Source organism: Protopterus annectens, chromosome 12.part0 (assembly GCF_019279795.1).
Source record: "Protopterus annectens isolate FY-2018-M chromosome 12.part0, PAN1.0, whole genome shotgun sequence".
Lineage (NCBI taxonomy): Eukaryota > Metazoa > Chordata > Ceratodontiformes > Protopteridae > Protopterus > Protopterus annectens.
The window spans coordinates 890,853,171-890,867,117 of NC_056746.1; the positions used below are offsets into that span (position 1 = coordinate 890,853,171).

General features: G+C 39.0%; 1 protein-coding gene across 9 annotated transcripts in view; it reads right to left on the minus strand.

Moving 5' to 3' along the window:
- Positions 1–13,947, minus strand: part of SULF2 (sulfatase 2) — a 1,739,722-nt gene that overhangs the window by 517,386 nt on the left and 1,208,389 nt on the right. The window lies entirely within an intron of this gene.

Here is a 13,947-nt window from a genome sequence, read left to right on the forward strand (position 1 = left end):
TGGCAGAGAAATCACCTCCTCATGTAACACATTATGAGTATTGCTAATTACAACCACATATATCTGGGTAGGCTTATATGGTACCATGATGCTATCTCACATATCCAGGACCACTTTTTTCTCAATTAAAAATGGCATTGTTATACAGCTCTAATCAGTGAAAATGTACCACATACAGAAATTTATCATCAATTTAGGAACCTTTATATAAAACCTGAGGGATGCAGGTGGCTGCTAAAGGATGCTGAGTAGACTGTTCTTGGTTTCCTAACATTGATGGGGGGGTGGTCTCCTCTGTTTCCTAAACCATGTTCATACCCCATAACACTTGCATACATACAAGCAGCCATAAAATAAAATACAGAGTTTAACTGTTCTGATTGTAAAGGGTGGTGGTGAGCTGCTAAATTCCTTGGCAATGTCCCATCCCTGGCTACAGTAACCTCTCCATCCCATCTCAAACTTTTAGAGCACCTTCCCCTGTTAAGCCATTTGGGCAAATGTTCCTAAATGACGACATGTCTAGGAAGTGTCTTTGATTTGCACTGGACCACCCTATCTCATCCTTTAGACTATTATAATCATATTACAGCACCACTGCAAAGCTGTACAGGGTACAACTGCAGCATTACAGTTGTCAATCAAGTAAAGAGTATCTGCAAGATCATACACAGTCACACTATAGCATCAGAGCTGTAATGGTATACTATCACTAGAGGGACATATTGCAGCACCACTGCAAGGTCAAGGGGGATCAAACTGTAACATTACACCTGTAATCTAGGACAGAATAACTGAAAGATCATACAAGGTCACACTGTAGCATTACAGCTGTAATCACAGTAGAACATCAGTGTAGGTCTGTGGACTCATCCTGCAGCATTACAGCTATAATCATACTACACCATCGCTATGGAGTGAAATAGAGTCAAACTGAAGCAGTACATCAGTCATCATAGTGCAGCATCATTAAAGAATTATACAGGGTCATACTGTAGCATTACAGCTCTAAGCATTCCACAGAATCACTAAATTATCATGCAGGGTAAGGCTGCAGGATTATAGTTGTAATCATTGTGGAGCATCACTAGAGAATCAGACAGTAGTGTCACAGTGACATACAGGGTCAAAATAGATAGAATTACAGCAGTAATCATTGTACAGCATCATTAGGAATCATAATGCACCATCATGCAAGGGTCATATTGGATCAAATTGTTGAACTACAGCTGTAATCCAAGCACAGTATAACTTCAAAGCCAGACAAGGTTATACTGTGTCACTACAGCTGTAATAGTAGAATAGTATCACTGCATTGTCTACAAGGTTTTACTGCAGAATTACAGCAACAAAGTACATCATCACTGCAGAATAATATCAAGTCACATTGCAGCATTACAATTGCAATCACAGCACGGCATCAATGGAGGGTCATGCAAGGTAATACTGAAGCATTACAGCTGTAATCATAAAATATCATCACTACAGAGTCTAGACTCTAAAAGGTTACAATACAGCATTACAGAGATAAACATTGTACAAAATCACTGCAGAGCCATAAACAGTCACATTGCAGAATTACAGCTGTAATCAGAGCACAGCATCACTGGACAGTTCTGCAGGCCCATACTGACACATTACAACTGAAATTAGACTACAGCATCACTGCAGAGTCTTACAGGGTCCTACTGCATCATTACAGTTGTAATTTGTACAGCATCTATATGGGGTCATACATGATCATACTAGAGCATCATCACAGGGTCATATGCCGAATTACATATGTAATTATAGCCAGCATCTCCCAAAAGGTTATACATGGTCAGAATTCAGCACTACAGTTGTAAGCATAATACAGCATCACAATCAAAGCTCCAAACACAAGTAAAAAGTGACCAGGAAAAATAAATTGAAGTTTCAGAACACAAAATCCCAGGCATTTATGGTTATAGGCAACAAAAGCATAAATAGGTTCATAGGTTCATAGGTTCATACTAGGCTATCTGCCCTGGGGCATTTATAAGCCTAGCCCAGTTGTGTTTGGCTTACGCCACCCCTTGATTTGAGTATACTGTACCCTTTTTAAAGTTTAGTTTACTGTGCCTCTGTCTAATAGTGACACGGAAGTAATCCCTGGGACAAACCTACGATCCCCCATCCACTCATCAAGATTCTTCTTGAAGAGAGTCAGTGAGGTGCTCTGCCTAACATGAATTGGAATTCTATTCCAGAGCGAAGAGAGCCTCTGGGTTATGAATCTGTCCCTCCAGCATGTTCTATTTATTTCTGTGCTGAGGTTCAAGTCCCTTGAGCGTGTGGCTCTAAGGGATTTAGATTTACTGAGGTGGAGCATGTCCATCAATTCTGGGTTGGACATAGCTTTATATGTCAGGCATAGATCACCTCGAAGTAGGCGGTATGCAACTGAGTATAGCTGGAGTTTTTTTAACCGAGCAGCATATGGCATCTGTTTGAGTCCCTTGATCCTCTTGGTGAGGTACCTTTGCAGTCTTTCTAATTGCTGCAGGTGTCGGGTAAGGTACATCCCAAAGGGGGCATTGTATTCTATGATGGGCCTGATGAGGGATGAATAAAGGGGCACGATTACCTCTCTTGATCTAGATGTGAATCCTTTCATGATGAGGTGGGCTATGTAGAAGGTCTTTCTAACCACTTTGGCAATGTGGTTGTCAAAGGAGAGATTGCTATCAACTTGGGTCCCCAGATCCCTAATTACTTTCTCTGTACTTAATGGGTTACCACCTATGTGGTAATTTGTGGGCACATTGTTTATGCCAAAGGGAATGACTATACACTATTTAGCATTTAGCTTTAGACCATGGCTCTGGCACCAGTTATCCGTCTCTGCGAGGCCTTTTTGAAGGATGTTTGTGTCAGCTGGAGAGTCGATTATGGCACCCAGTTTGCAGTCATCTGCGAACTTGGTGAGCCATAGTCCTCCCACGTTGGCCTGTACCTCAGAAAAGTAAATACCGAACAAGAGAGGTCCCAGGACAGAACCTTGTGGGGCACCACTTGTGACCGGTTTTGACTCTGACATGGCTCCAGCAACTCTGACTCTGTGGGTTCTGTCTTTGAGCCAGTTTGCGACCCATCTTGTGACATAGGAGTTTATATTTAGGCTGGATAGCTTATCTATGATGCCTGAGTGGGGTATTATGTCAAATGCCTTTGTGAGGTCCAGATAGGCTGTGTGGACTACCTTCCCTTCATCTATGGCCTTGGTGACTGTTTCGAAGAAGCCAACCAGGTTCAAAAGGCAGGATCTGCTCTTGATGAAGTCAAATTGGGTAGGCTCTAGTGTCTGTAGGTCCCCAATGTCTTTGTTTATGAGTTCCATGATGATCCTCTCCATAGCCTTACAGACTAGGCTAGTCAGGCTTATGGGGCGATAGTTTCCAGGGTCCGTAGAGGCGCCACCTTTGTGGAGTGGGACCACTGTTGCTGTACGCCATTCTTTGGGCACATATCCTGTAGTGAGGCTGAGATTGTACAGCAGTTTTACTTGAGGGATTAGTTCTTCTTGGAGTTCATGTAGGACGCAACCTGGGATGCCATCTGGTCTCATGGAAGCAGTGTTTTTTGCTTTGGAGAGGGCGGCCTTCACCTGAGCATCTGAGATGTTTGGGAGGCTGCACTCTGCCGGGATAGGTACTTGCTCTTTTGGGGGGGAGGGGGTGGAGAAGTTTGCACTGAACCTGTCTGCCAGGTTATTGGCGATATCTGCAGGTTCAGTGTATTTTTTGTCGTTTACAATCAACTCAGAACAAGTCTGGGAGTTGCATCCCAGGTTCCTAACATAACTGAAAAAAGCCTTATGATTGTCTTTAGTGTTCTGTGCAATTTTTCTCTCGAAGCTGACCTTGGAGGATTTTATGAGGGATCGTAATTTTTTGCTAGTACTGATCAGAGATGCCTTCCCTTTTAGGGATTTTGCTCTATCATGTAGTACCTTCCTCCTTCTGTTGTACAGTTTATTTATGGATGGGGTCCACCAGACTGGACGCCTGCCTTTGGATGATTGGGTCTTGATTTTGTTTGGGATAGCATGATCCATGCATTCCCGGAGATGTCCGTAGAATGCGTTTATATAGGATTCTGCAGTTTGGGCCATAGTTTCCACTGGCCCTGGGGCCTTGAAGGATTCCACTTCGGTTTTGAGAAGTGTGAAGTTCACTTTTGAGAAGTTTTTCACTGTGGTTTTCTGGGCTGGGGGTGGGGTTGGGATGTGGATATCCAGTAAAATTAATTTATGGTCTGATCTTACCAATGTGGGATATACTTCTGGTATGGAGCATAGAGTCCCCATGTTGGTAATGATTAGGTCTAGTATGTTTTCCCCTCTTGTGGGAGTGGTGACTAGTTATTCCATAGCATTTGAATTTATAAATTCCAGGAACCTTTGGGCTAAGGTGCTGGGGCTTGAGTAATGCTCCCAGTCTATGTTTGGGTAGTTGAAGTCGTCCAATATAATGGTGTTCGGAGAGATCTTCATGTTCTCCAATGTTTTCAGGAAAGCTGAGTGGGATTCCTGACTTTGAGAGGGTGGTCTGTAGGATGCTATAAACTGAAAAGCAGTCTTGCCCACTGTCAGTTGCACATGGATGGTCTCCGATACTTTGTGCAATGCCACTAACCTGGAGGTGTGGATATCCTTGATAAATATGGAAATTGCCCCTCCTTTTGTGGTTCGGTCCGGGTTTTGGGGCCGAAAAGCATGATATGAGGTATAACCTGGTAGTGCTGGGGTGCTCTCTGGAGCCTTGAATCAGGTTTCTGTCACTGCACAGATATCGATGTTCTCCATACTGAGGAGAGCTTCGAGTGCGTGCATCTTGAGGTTAAGACTTCTGGCGTTTAGCAGCATTACCCTTAGTTTCTTGTTCCTTGTGCTGTCTAAGGAGGTGGGTTTGACTTTTGAACCTTGCCTAAAAAAGGCACTATGGGGGTGGCAAGAGCCTTTGCCAATATCCGAAAGCCCAGGGGTGACAGGTGCAAGCCGTCCCTAGCGAAGCAACGTGGCTTGTCGAGCATGTCATCCCAGGCTGACAGACACTGGATCCCCTTTGAATGACACCAAAATTTTAGCCAATTGTTAAAATCGATCATTTTGTCTTTATACTGTGGCATCATTCTAGGTGAGGGTAAGATGCTGCTCAAGGTCAGGGTCATACCGGCCTGGGCTACATGATCAGAGAGCTCCTCTATGTCTCTTTTCATGTAGTCGAGGGAGGTACGTCTCAGGTCATTCACGCCAGCATGTACGACTGAGTCATATTTGTATTTGCTTTGGAGTGACCTGAGTGCTTGCGTTATGTGGCGGATCCTAGCGCCCGACAGGCAGCTCACTGTGACCTTCTCTTTATTCAGCCTGGTGAGCAGGACGTCAGTGTGTCTGACAATAGAGTCACCTATTACAAGAGTATCAGGTGTGTTATTCAGCCTTAAGGGCTGTGACTGCTTGGCACACTGACTTTGTGTGCTATGTGTTGTACGTGTTTTGTTTTGGGGTAGTGTTTGCTTGGATGTCTGCTTTGGAGGTCTCTGTTGCTTAGGTAGATTTTTATTTAGAGCCTCCGAGTATGTTTTTGTGTTTTTATGTGTTTGGTTTGCTGTTGTGGTGGGACTATGTGATACTGGAATTGTGTTGTGTGACGTTACCTTCTCCTCCTGACTGGTTACACCAGTTTTGTGATGAGAGAGCTCAGCCTCCAGTTTGGCTGTATGGTTGCATCTCTCACATATATTTGAACCTGTTTGGAGGAGGAGAGGGTTGTCCGTGTACATGAGACAGTTGTAACATTGCCTCAAAATTCCCAGATTCACCAGCTGGACTGGAGAGGAAACCATTGACTGACCTTTGGACATGCTACAGTAATATAGGGAACTGAATTAAAACAGACCAATAGGGGACAAGGTAATCGTAGAGAGTATAAGAGTAAGTAGTGCTTATGGTTTATTAGTGCTAACTTGTAAGATTACTTATTTGGACCAGTGAGGGGCCTTAGAATGAGAATATGGTGTTTAATTTGATAGAGCAGTTCTAAGGGAGAAAGTGAAGAGCAGACTTTGTGGAGCCAGGAATAGTTTAAACCCAATTAGGCGGCGCTGCCCGATGTTGCGCTATGTGCAAAAACGAGCAAAACCGTGCAAAAGAGGGTTTTAAGAGAGGGAGATCAAGGAGTTTGGAATTGACCCAAAATGGCCAATAAAACTACAGTTTCAAGGCAGTAACCACTCCCACAGGGGCAGGCAGGCTGCTCAATGTTTATCACTGCCACTGATGAACACAGAGACTTCCCTTTAGCCCAAGCAAACAATGGACTCCAAGAAACTTACAAACAGTTCAGAACAGCAAATCTGTAACTGAACTTTTTTAAATCTCAGAAAAGTGGGAAAAAAGCAAGATTTTTTTTGTTTTTTTGTTTTGAGCTGATTACTGAATTCCTGTAAATCCAATGATAAGCCAGGTAAAACAATTATAGAGAAAAGTTTAATAGTAAGCGCTTTCACAGTTCAAACACCGCTTCTTCAAACTACAAAGAAATACTGTGTATTAACATGTTTAAATAGTAAAATGCAGTCAATTACAATCAATTAATTATCTATTTAAAGTAATATACTCATAAGAACAGTAAAAACATTTTCATTAAAAACAGTTCAACTGCATGTCAGTGTTTGAGTGCACATCCTTTTAGGAAAGGTTTAAGAGACACTTTACTGTTTAAGCCAGGTGGTTTATAAAGAATATAATCCACTTTTGCTCATTGGCTTCTGTGATATTTCTTATATCACCACCCCTCATATTATTTGGTATGATTTCTAGAACAAAAAACTTAAAACAATGTTCTTCTCCTTTTTCTATGACATGGCGTGCCAAGGCAATTTCTAGCTTTCTGTTTTTAATGTCTCTAATGTGCTCCAGTAGCCTTTCTCTTAAGTGATGGTTAGTCTTACCAATATAGTACAAATAACATTTTGCGCAAAAACTAAAATATATAATATTCCTAGTTGTGCAATCAGCATAGAAGTTAAAATCAATTTTCGTACCTAACTGGTGTTGTGTGAACTGTCTGCCACTAAACATATGTTTACATGCTGAGCATCCTATGCAAGGATAGGTGCCCTGTCTATCAGAGTGTAACATATTTCTTTCCTGACTAACCTTGTAATAAAGATGCTTTTTTAAAGATTTATTATTAGTAAAAGATAAACTGGGCTGATTAGTAATGTCTTTTAGTTCATCTATTGTAGTGAGGATTTTCCAGTTTCTTTGTATGATATTACAAAAGGCACTATATCACTAGAGTAAGGCAATGTTACTCTTAAATTTTACTTGTAGTATGAGTATTCCCTTCTAATACCATCACATTTTCCTCATCCACAGCATTACTCTGACTATAATTATAATAATAACTAATAATAGGTTTAAAAAAATCAAGCTGGAGATTCATGTATTGGGCACTAAGCTTTAAATTTAATATTTGCCACTGCCTTAAAAGTTCAGGAAAGGATTGTCCATAGCTTGGCATGTTAAGAACTCAGCCCTCTTGGAACAATTTGGTGTTTCAATGAGGCTTCAAAGTGGAAGTGTTGCCATTGCAAACACTTAAACTTATACATCTTATCCTCTAAGGTTCTGTATTTGTCTTGAAAACTCAGCAGTAGTTTTTGTCATTAGATTCTGACGCAGTTTGTTGTATTACATCTCCATGGAGAAGAGGAGTAGGAGTAGCTTCCAGACTTTTACTAAAAGAATCATCTATTACACAACAAAAGCATGCACCCAAGCCTTGTGAATGCAATGTACTAAAAGGGCAGGTTTTTAGAGTCATGCACCTTTACAATGATGATACACAACTGAATTCAGCCCTGTTGAATCTTAAACACGAATTTTTAGAAAGGGGCTATAAGGAGAGGGACATAATAAAATGTATAGAAGAAGCATGGACACACAGACAGGACAGATGTAAACCATATTGTAATCAGAGTAATGCTATGGATGAGGAAAATGTGATGGTATTGGAAGGGAATACTCATACTACAAGTAACAATTTAAGAGTAACATTGCCTTACTCTAGTGATATAGGTACCTTTTGTAATATCATACAAAGAAACTGGAACATCCTCACTACAATAGATGCACTAAAAGACATTACTAATCAGCCCAGTTTCTCTTTTACTAATAATAAATCTTTTAAAAAGGCATCTTTGTTACAAGGTTACTCAGGAAAGTAACATGTTACACTCTGATAGACAGGGCACCTATCCTTGCAGAGGATGATATCACAGAAGCCAATGAGCAAAAGTGGATTGTATTCTTTAAAGCAGATAAACCACCTAGCTTAAACAGTAAAGTGTCTCTTAAACCTTTCCTAAAAGGACGTGCCCTCAAACACTGATATGCAGTTGAACTGTTTTTAATGAAAATGTTTTTACTCTTCTTAAGAGTATATTACTTTAAATAGATAATTAATTGATTGTAATTGACTGCATTTTACTATTTAAACATGTTAATACAGTGTATTTCTTTGTAGTCTGAAGAAGCAGTGCTTGAATCACGAAAGTGCTTACTATTAAACTTTTCTCTATAATTGTGTTACCTGGCTTATCATTGGATTTACTGGATTTATGCTTTTGTTGCCTACAACCGCGAGTGCCTGGGATTTTTTGTTCCGATAATACAGCATCACTCCAAATGCACACATGGTCATTCTGCAGCATTACAGCTGCAGGTATAGTACAGCATCACTCTAGGATTATACAAATTCATACTTTACCATTACAGCTGTAATCACAGAAAAGCATCACTTCAGAGAAATGCAGGGTGATAGCATGGCATTACAGATGTAATTATTGCTCATCATCACTACAATGATATACAAGGTCATAATGCAGCATTACAGCTTTAATTATTGAACAATAGCATTGCAGGGTTGCACAGGGTTCCATTATTTCAGCTGCAATCATAGTGCAGCATCACTGCATGGTCGCACAAGGCCATGCTGTAGTATTACAGCTGTAATCATAGTACACCATGACTAAAGTGTCACATGGGGTCATACCATAGCATTACAGCTGTAATCATAGTATAGCATGACTAAAGTATAATACAGGATTATACTGTAGCATTGCAGCTGTAGTCATAGTACAGCATCACTGAGGGGTCTTACAGAGTTATACTGTAACATTACAGCTATAATTATTGTACTGCATGACTGAAGTATCATACATAGTTCACCTGCAGCATTAAACTGTAGTCATAGTACAGCATCATTGTGGTCATACAGGGTAATACTGTACCATTACCGCTGTAATCATAGTACAGCATCACTGCATGGTCACACAGGGCCATTATTTATTTATTTATTTATTTTACATTTGTTTACCGGGAAGGTCCGACTGGACACAGGTCCATTTTTAGTGGAGGCCCAGGGAGAAAAGCTCCACATTACAATAGATTACATGAGAGTAAAAAGAAGTAAAACATACATGCATATGGCATATATACACATTAGGACAACATGCTGGTGCTTGACAAACATATATATATATATATATATATACACACAACAGTACATCATGCTAGTGATTAACAATTCTTACAGTAAACAATCAAAGGTACATTTTTTTTTTCTTTTGCAGTTATAACTTTTGTAAGATAAATGTATATGGGTTTGGAATCTTTCAGGGGAGAAACTGTTTATACATAGCTGTACCCTGACAAATTCTCTTGGTATGCATTAGTGAGTGAGTGGCATGAGCATAGCCAGTTACTTAGATAACTGTAGCATTACAGCTGTAATCATATTACAGCATCTCTGAGCAGTCATACAGCATCATACTGTAGCATTACAGCAGTAATCATAGTACAGCATCACTGCATGGTCACACAGGGCCATGCTGTAGCATTACAGCTGTTATCATAGTACAGCATGACTAAACTGTCATACAGGATCATACTGCAGCATTCTCACTGCAATCATACTACAGCATCACTGTGGAGTCAAATAGTCAAACTGACTTAATCCAAAAAAGAGAGTCCAAGATGTCACAGAAAACTGAAACACAGACAATTTATTTAGAGTAAAGCGCTTTTCGTCGCTCAAAATGTGAGCAACTTCTTCAGACATTTCAAATTAATTAAATTACTGTTTATATATACACTCACGTCACTATGCTTAATTACTAATCAACAGTTTAAAACAACAGTGCAATATGATTGTAAAGATATCATATTGCACTGTTGTTTTAAACTGTTGATTAGTAATTAAGCATAGTGACGTGAGTGTATATATAAACAGTAATTTAATTAATTTGAAATGTCTGAAGTGCTCACATTTTGACGCTTTTACTAAATAAATTGTCTGTGTTTCAGTTTTCCGTGACATCTTGACTCTTTGGATTAATCTGTTCCTAAATACCTAGTTTGTCTCTTGTTTTTTGTTATGGCGTCCAATGATCACAGTGAAGACGAAGAAGTTATTCCTTCTTCACAAAACATTTCAAAGAAAAAACCTGAAAACGATGACGATGTGAACCTTACGGCTTTAATACTAGCACTTACTGAAAGGGTAGATGGACTCTCCTCACGTCTGGACTCTCAATTAGGTGCAGCCGACCTTATTAACTCTCGTATTTCAGATACCGGCAACTTGTCAGCTTCTATCCCTCTCGGACAACGTACACCATCAGCTGCTGCTGTTTTAGACGCTACGGGTGATTCAAACTTGCTGCAAGCTACCAGGACTAGCACGCAATCCTTTGAACCGAGTACAAACAATTTACCTCCTTGTAACCAGAACAACCAGGCTGGCTTGAACAACAATGGATGTTTAAATTCTACCTCCGACACAGTTCCTAGTGAACGGACTAGTACGAACGGCGTTGGGGAGTTTATTGGAACTCCTGTTTTTAAAGATTGGATTTTCAATACTAACAGCCTCATCTTTAATCAACAAACTGAAATGGAGCAACCGGCTCCCAACGCTGACATTCACGAGGTGAGTGAAAAAGAAATTTTAAACAATTTGAAACTTATTGATGCAAAACTTTTGAAAATCAAAAAATTGCAGCTGGAAGTTAATTACTTCCAGGAATGCTGCAGATTGCGGTTAGTCCCTAAGGGGCTTAGACATCATGTGTACCCGACTGGACTAGTGACAAACTCACCTTTTCATTTAGAACTTATTAACTTATTTAATGAGCAGGGTTTTGCACTTATGGAGTGCATGACCAAACATTATAGACTACAAATTACTGAACTTACTAAAGAAGTTGATGGACTGAATAACTGTATCACTAATCATGCAGACTTTATTCGATACAGATATGATTATGAAAGAATGTTCAGTTCTATCGACCAACTATTGGCTAAGTCGAAACTCATTAAAATTAAAAAAATAAACAGAGACAGACTTGCTTATGACAATGGAAAGGCATACCCAAAGCCACCAGGTTCTCAAAACAATTTTAATGATACCAAAACAAATGATACTGAAACTTTGGAATCTTTCATTGATGAACAGGACACTACCTTAAATATTGAAACATCTAACACGACGTATAGACAAAATAACAGGAACAACAATACATGGGCCGGTCGCTTAAGGAATGGACGTCAGCCTACTTCATATCGAAACCAACAGAGCGGTGAATCAACATACAGTTCAGCTCAAAGAAACGACTATGACAATCAGAATTTAGGTGCTATCCCCAAGAGACATTTTGCTAATAATCAAAATCAAACTAACCAACAACCTCAAAAAAACCAACACGGTTCATACAACAAACCGAAGAGATAGAACAAGAACCAAAAAAACCTGAGGTTATATATAACCACACAGGAGACTTTGTAGTGTACAACTTTTCATGTATTGACATTGACTCCACTCTTGTCGAACTTTTTGCCAGAGGACAAACTTTTGTACCCAGCAAATACATGGACATAGCACAAAGTATTAAGGACATCAAACTGTTTGTAAGGAAGCTTAACCTCAGTATTCTCTTAGGGGATTCACCAACAATTAGTCAGTCACTCAAAGTAGTTAGTGAGTACAATCCTGCCTTGCATCCAACTTTGTCCACATTTGAACAAATTATGGAACTTGACTTACGCAGTATAAATGATAGTCAACACAACAAAATTTATCAAAATAATAAGAAAGATAGAAATCTTAGTAAGGAAGAAAATGCAGCTTTATCTACCTTCAAAACACTGAATATTAGGGCTATTAAGCCAGACAAAGGTGGAGGACTTACTTTATTTGATAATTTTGATTATGTTGACAGAGTTAAAAAACTATTGGCTAATGATACATACAAAGAAGTTTCTATAAATGAATTAAACACCGCATATAGGCTTATTAAGGGCTATTACAGTGATTTATTCATGGATGGATACATTGATATAAACAGTTACCATTATATTACTACTAACTGGCCGAAGATTCCCATTATGTTTGCAACCCCAAAAATACATAAAAACATTTCAGACCCCCCACTTAGACCTTTAATAGACGGAAGGGACTCTATTACCTATGCTTCAGCTAAACTAGTTGACAGTATTTTGAAAAAATACCTGGCGACTGAAGTTCAAATATGCAAAGACTCATGGTCTTTTTTGAAGAATTTGGATAATATTATATATAGAGAAGATTTGAACTTCGTGACCATTGACGTGATTGACTTATATACGTCAATCCCTCATTTAGAAGCAATAGAGTGGGTTAACTTATTTCTTGTCAAGAAGGGGGCTGAAGTAAATGAAATATTCACAGTAACAACTTTATTGGATATTATTTTGACAAATAATTTCTTTACATTCAACAGTAAGTTGTACTTACAAAAATGTGGGGTTGCTATGGGTTCACCTGTAGGGGCCAGTTTAGCAAATACAGTTATGGCATACTGGGAACAACAATACATCCTAAACAATACTGAATGGTTGCCCTTTATTAATTACTACACTCGCTTTCTGGACGACATCTTCATTTTATTTGAAGGAGATCAGAAAAAAGCAGAAAAGTTGTTAAAATTCTTGAATAATACCACTGATTTTTTCAAGTTTACATCCAACTTTCAAAAACAATCTATAGATTACTTGGATGTGAACTTGGCCAAGGATCATGTTAACAACTTTTTCTTTTCTAAAATACATAGAAAGAAAACTTTCTGCAACTCTTACCTGCATTATAGTAGCCTCCATCCCATCTCTCAGAAGAAAGCTATAGTAAAGGGTCAATTAATACGGGCTGCTCGAATGACCACCCGTATTGCAGACTTTGAACTCGAATGTGAACTTCTCAAGAGTTTCTTTAATGAGAGAGGTTACCCCTTCGACTTTTTAGAAGAGATAATCCAGGAAGTTAGATATAAGAGAACTAGTGGTATTATTCTTCCAATTCTTGACCAACAAGCTGACAATAGTACACTCTTAGGCCATGTAGAAAACTTGGGGGGTTCATTAGATGTAACAGTAAATTCTGAAGTAAGAATAGAACCTATTAATGACTTTAGATGTAGTTTTATAACAACTTACAACATGGACAGTGATATTATCAAAAAATTGTTATTTAAAAACTGGTCATTAATCCAACAAGATAGGAGCATTTCTAGCAAACTAGTTGAATACCCTAGAATAGTTTACAGAAGGGGTTACAATTTGAAAAACATTCTGGAAAGTAACAACATTAATAATAATAATTTTTCTAGAATGAAAGGTATGAAAATCTGTGAAAATTGTAGCATGTGTAAATATATGTGTAGTGGGGAATCTACCACTATTAACAACAGAAAATATGAAATTAGACACAAATTGAGCTGTTATTCTAAACTCATAGTGTATGTAGCTCAGTGTACACTATGTTCAGCTTTCTATATAGGAAAGACTGAAAGACAGCTCAAAGAAAGAGTCTATGAACATAC